The sequence below is a fragment of the Phoenix dactylifera genome, unplaced genomic scaffold (assembly GCF_009389715.1).
Source record: "Phoenix dactylifera cultivar Barhee BC4 unplaced genomic scaffold, palm_55x_up_171113_PBpolish2nd_filt_p 000976F, whole genome shotgun sequence".
Taxonomy (NCBI): domain Eukaryota; kingdom Viridiplantae; phylum Streptophyta; class Magnoliopsida; order Arecales; family Arecaceae; genus Phoenix; species Phoenix dactylifera.
In genome coordinates, this window is record NW_024068332.1 from 149,169 (window position 1) to 154,427 (window position 5,259).

Below are 5,259 nucleotides of genomic sequence, written 5' to 3' on the forward strand. Positions count from 1 at the left end.
AGAAGTATCCATCGTATTAAGCGTGGTTTGGCCTCTTTCTTATCCAACAAATATTTTAGTGCCGCATGGTCCGTGAAGATAACAATAGGAGCACCAAGGATATAAGAGCGAAATTTATCTAAGGCAAATACTACTGCAAGCAATTCCTTCTCGGTGGTAGTGTAATTCATTTGAGCATCGTTTAAGGTTTTGCTTGCATAGTAAATGACATATGGCTTATTATCCTTGCGTTGTCCTAGGACAGCTCCTATCGCATAGTCGCTAGCGTCGCACATAATCTCAAAAGGTAATGACCAATCAGGTGGTCGCACGATGGGTGCAGTGCTAAGCATAGACTTCAACTTTTCGAATGCCTCCTGACAGTTTCAGTCCAATTGAACGGTGTATCAAGGGTAGGAGGTTACATAATGGTCGAGCTATGACACTAAAGTCCTTGATGAACCTCCTATAAAATCCGGCGTGACCCAAAAATGATCTAACATCTCTAACCGTCTTGGGTGCAGGTAGCTTAGCAATTAAATCATCTTAGCTCTATCTACTTCCATGCCCTTCGATGAAACAATATGTCCTAGACAATTCCTTTGGACCATGAAGTGGCATTTCTCCCAATTCAGTATCAAATTCTTTTCCATACATCGAGCTAAGAACGCTTGTAAATGTGACAGGCAATCATCAAATGTGTCGCCAAAAACGGAGAAGTCGTCCATGAACACTTCCAAAAATTTCTCGTTCATGTCTTCAAAGATGCTGAGCATGCATCTTTGGAATGTTGCAGGTGCATTACACACCCAAATGGCATTCGTCGGAAAGCAAATGTGCCAAAAGGACAAGTGAAGGTAGTCTTCTCTTGATCTTCTGGTGAAATTTCAATTTGATAATATCCCGAATAGCCATCGAGAAAACAATAGAAATCATGCCCTGCAACTCTCTCCAACACTTGGTCTAGGAAGGGTAGAGGAAAGTGATCCTTTCGTGTGACCAAATTCAGCTTTCGGTAGTCAACACACATGCGCCAACTCGTCGGAACGAGTTGGAACTAGTTCACCTTGTTCATTTTCTACTACCGTCAAACCCGACTTCTTAGGAACGACTTGAGTAGGGCTTACCCACTTGCTGTCGAAATTGGGTAATAATACCCACATCAAGCAACTTGAGGACTTCTGTTAACCACATCTCTCATCGTAGGATTCAACCTTCGTTGCATTTGCCTTGTGGTTTTGGCATTGTCCTCCAAATATATCCGGTGCGTGCAAATTAAGGGCTAATCCCTTCAAGTCGGCAATAGACCACCCTAAGGCTCCTTTATGATTCTTTAGAACATCAAGTAATTTTCTTTCTTGGTATGATCAAGTCAGACGAGATATTACAGGAAAAGTCTCGGGTCCAAGAAAGCATACTTAAGTTCCTTTGGTAAGGGTTTTAACGAGCTTGGCTTGCTCATGGGATGGTACTATTTTGCTCTCGACGACAACTCTTCAAATTTCTACTTTTGGTCTCCACCCATTGACATCTTGTATCGAAAATTCATAATAGGTTTGACCAACAAATCATCTTCATTGGTGCCATTAGACACCAATCAATTAAGCTATCATCGGATGGGTCGTTAATTGCTTTAGCTAACAAATATTCCTCCGATGGTTTCAACCCAATCAACCTCCTTACTCTCTTCGGATCATTGGGTTGTTGCAACATTAAAAATGTTCAGTTCTAAGGTCATGTTACCAAAAGAAAGCTTCATGACGCCATTCCTACAATTAATCAATGCATTAGAAGTTGCAAGGAATGGACGTCCTAAAATGACCGGAATCTGAGACTGTGAGTTCGAAGCCGGATGTGTGTCCAATACGATAAAATCGACAGGAAAGTAGAACTTGTCTACTTGGACTAATACATCCTCGATAATCCCCTTGGAATTTTAACTGACCTGTCAGCTAATTGCAAAGTGACGGAGGTTGGCTTCAACTCACCTAAACCAAGTTGCTCATATACAGAATATGGCAACAAATTCACACTCGCCCCTAAATCTAACAATGCTCGCTCTATCCTAAAGTTGCCTATGATGCATGAGATGGTTGGGCAACCTGGATCTTAATTTAGGAGAATGTTGTGCTGCAAAATAGCACTCACATTTTCAGTTAAAAATGCCTTCTTCTTAACATTTAATCGGCGCTTGACAGTACACAAGTCCTTCAAAAATTTGGCATATGAGGGTACTTGTTTGATTGCATCAAGAAGAGGTATGTTGATCTTTACTTGTTTAAAAAGCTCAAGAATTTCAGAATTAGGTTCGAGCTTTTGCAACGGCTTTAACCGTTGTGGAAAAGGTGGAGAAAAGGACATTCAACTTTCTTGGTAGAAGTTGGGACCTCAACTTCTTCTTTGTCCCTTTCATCGACTTTGGGAGCATCAGAATTAGAAGTGACCTGCGGTCTCAATGGGGGTCTGATCATGACTTTTCCATTACGCAAAGTCATATGCTTTTGCATGTTCTGTATGCGAACTAGAAGGAGCCGTATTATTACTACCGTGCACTTGTGGGTTAGGTTGGGGTTGAGCTGGAAGCTTACCCTTCTCTTGGGTACTTAGGACGGTAGTCAACATTGACAATTGGTTCCTTATATCTTCAAAATTTCGAGTATTTTGAGCATTGATATTAGCTTGACCTTGTAGAAAAGTTTGTATAGATTGCAAGGTATCCTCGATATTCGGCTTTTGGAGGTGGTGATGCAAAAGTAGGATGTGTAGGTGGAGGAGCTGAATGGTGTACTGTTGAGGATGATCATTTCTCCACCTAAAATTTGGATGATTCTTCCAACCAGGGTTATAGGTATTCGAGTATGGATCGTTATAAGGCTTTTGGTAGGAGTTCATAGCATTTGCTTGATCGTGCAAGACTTCTTTGAATGCCGGTATGGTGGGCAATCTGTAGTGGTATGACCCGACATATCGCAGATACCACAACACTCGTTTCTAAGCTCTATAGTCTTGACAGGCTCAACCTTCCTAAGCTCAATTTCTTCTACCTTCCTAGTGAGGGCTGCCATTTTAGCATGAAGATCATCCTCAGTTCTGAGGTTGTAAAGGCCTCCCTGTACAGAGCTAGTAGGCTTAGGTAAAGACTTATTGTTTCTATCCCCGTTATCCCAAAGTTGGGCAGTCTCAGCAAGGGAATCCAAATACTCCCTGCCTCATCAGGTTGTTTTTCTAAAAATCTACCATTGCACATGGTCTCTACAAATTGTTTCAACTGTGGAGATAAACCTTCATAAAAGAAGCTAATGTTCTCCAAGTTTCGAACCCGTGATGAGGGCATGAGAGAAGAAGGTCTTTAAATCTTTCCCAACATTCATAAAATGTTTCATTATCTTTTTGTTGGAAATTGCTAATATGTCTTTTTAAAAAGTTGGTCCTTTGTGTGGGAAAGAACTTCTTTAAAAATTCTCTCTGCATATCTTGCCAAGTTCTTATTGATCTAGGTCGCAACGAGTTTAGCCATGTTTTGGCCTTATCCTTTAGAGAGAAAGGAAACAATGTCAGCTTGAGGACATCCTCGGTGACGTTTGGCACTCTAAATGTAATGCTCAATTCTTCAAAATCTTTAAATGAAGATACGGACTCTCGGACTCTAACCCGTGAACTTGGGCAGCAATTGAATTACCCCGGTTTGATGTCAAAATGTCCTACATTATCAGAAAAAATTATGCATGAAGGCTGACTAGTCCTAGCCGGTTGTAGGTATTGTCTTAGAGTCATAACATGGGGTTCTCGTTCTCGATTGTGGTGACTCCCCGCATCTTCATTTAAATCAGCCATCTCACAAGGTGTGAGATACTGCGAAGGAATTTCAGGATGTGTCCTAAGGGATGATCTAAAGTTGTACGACTTAATCGACCGGTGTCGTCCCTATTCCACTTTAGCATGCAAAATATTTCCCTCTCTTTTTTTTAAAAAAAAATTAATAAATATAGTACCAACTAAAGATTTCCTAAAACAAAATCTATTCACAATCAAACATGCAACAAAACATTACACCTCAATTTCTAATGTTTTTCTTAAATTTTAGACAGCTCCTAACTGGTTTGAAGAGGACACCTAAGCCTCCAATCCGGTCTAATGAACCGAGTTGACCAGGTAAGCTCCCAGGTAAGTGGAGGGGTCACGATGCATTCGCAAAGGTCCCACTTAAAACCCACTTGCCTCGAACAGATGAACTGTCTCCCTTATAGAGACAAAGCTTGCCTAGACATCAACTAAGCCACAGAGCGAAATTGGTGCAACTTTCGTGTCTTCGTCCTATTGAGCTCGAATGTCCTTAGGGGCCAACGTCTAGTTGATTTTAGTTAAGCTTAGGAATATTTATGCACTGGGGTGATTTTTGGGCTAAGGACGAGTGATGAAATCCGACCTTATCTTTTTAAATGGGTTCAGCCCTTAGAATATTTTATGCTGATGCCTTATACTATATGCAACAATCAAGAGATTTTTTTTTTTAATGTTTTATGACATGACATTAAATTTCATTGAATAGGTGATCAAGCAAATTATTTATTTTTTTTTAAAATTTTATGAGTTGAAGTTTGAAATTTGAATTCTGAAATTTGAAATTTAAAATTTGAAATTTTAGGTTTTTTTCTCTTTTTTTTTCTTCAATTTTCAATTAGCAACAAGGGTTAATGAGATATAATAAAATTCTGATTCTAAAAAAATTAAATACAGAAAATTTAAAACAAAATTAGCAAGGTTTTATATTAATCTAATGGTCTTAAAAGTCTCAGAATGTCAATCAGACTGTTCAGATTATTGAACAATGTGTCTTGCACTAGCTGACCAAATTTGAGTCAAATCAGACGGCTAATTTCTATGATATCAGAGTTTGATGCAGACTGTGTAGGGAATTAAAAATAGTAGTAAAGATTTTTTTTTTTCAAAAGAAAAATACTAACTACTAAGGTAAAATTAAATCTAAAATTATACTAATAACTCAGCCGTTCTCCGGCAACGGCGCCAAAAACTTGGTGCAAAAATAAAACTGTTCTCCCAAGTGCAGGAGAATCGCACAAGTAGTATAACTCGAAGTCCGAGGTCGATTCCTCAGGGAACGATCTATGGATTATTAGCGTAATCTTTCGATGTAATTTTTAGTTGATCTTTAGAAATTAAAAGCAGAGAATAATATGTGATTAAACAACGTTCAAGAATATAGATAAGGCTAGGGATCCGGAATGCTCCTTGACAATGTAACTTTCAACAAATAGACTC

The 5,259-nt window shown here is 39.2% G+C and overlaps 1 non-coding gene across 1 annotated transcript; it reads left to right on the forward strand.

The window, feature by feature from the left end:
• The first annotated feature begins 3,295 nt into the window (after positions 1–3,295).
• On the forward strand, positions 3,296–3,405 carry LOC120107705. Its single transcript, XR_005509383.1, has one exon. It is a non-coding gene; the product is annotated as a small nucleolar RNA R71 (small nucleolar RNA).
• The last annotated feature ends 1,854 nt before the right edge of the window (positions 3,406–5,259 follow it).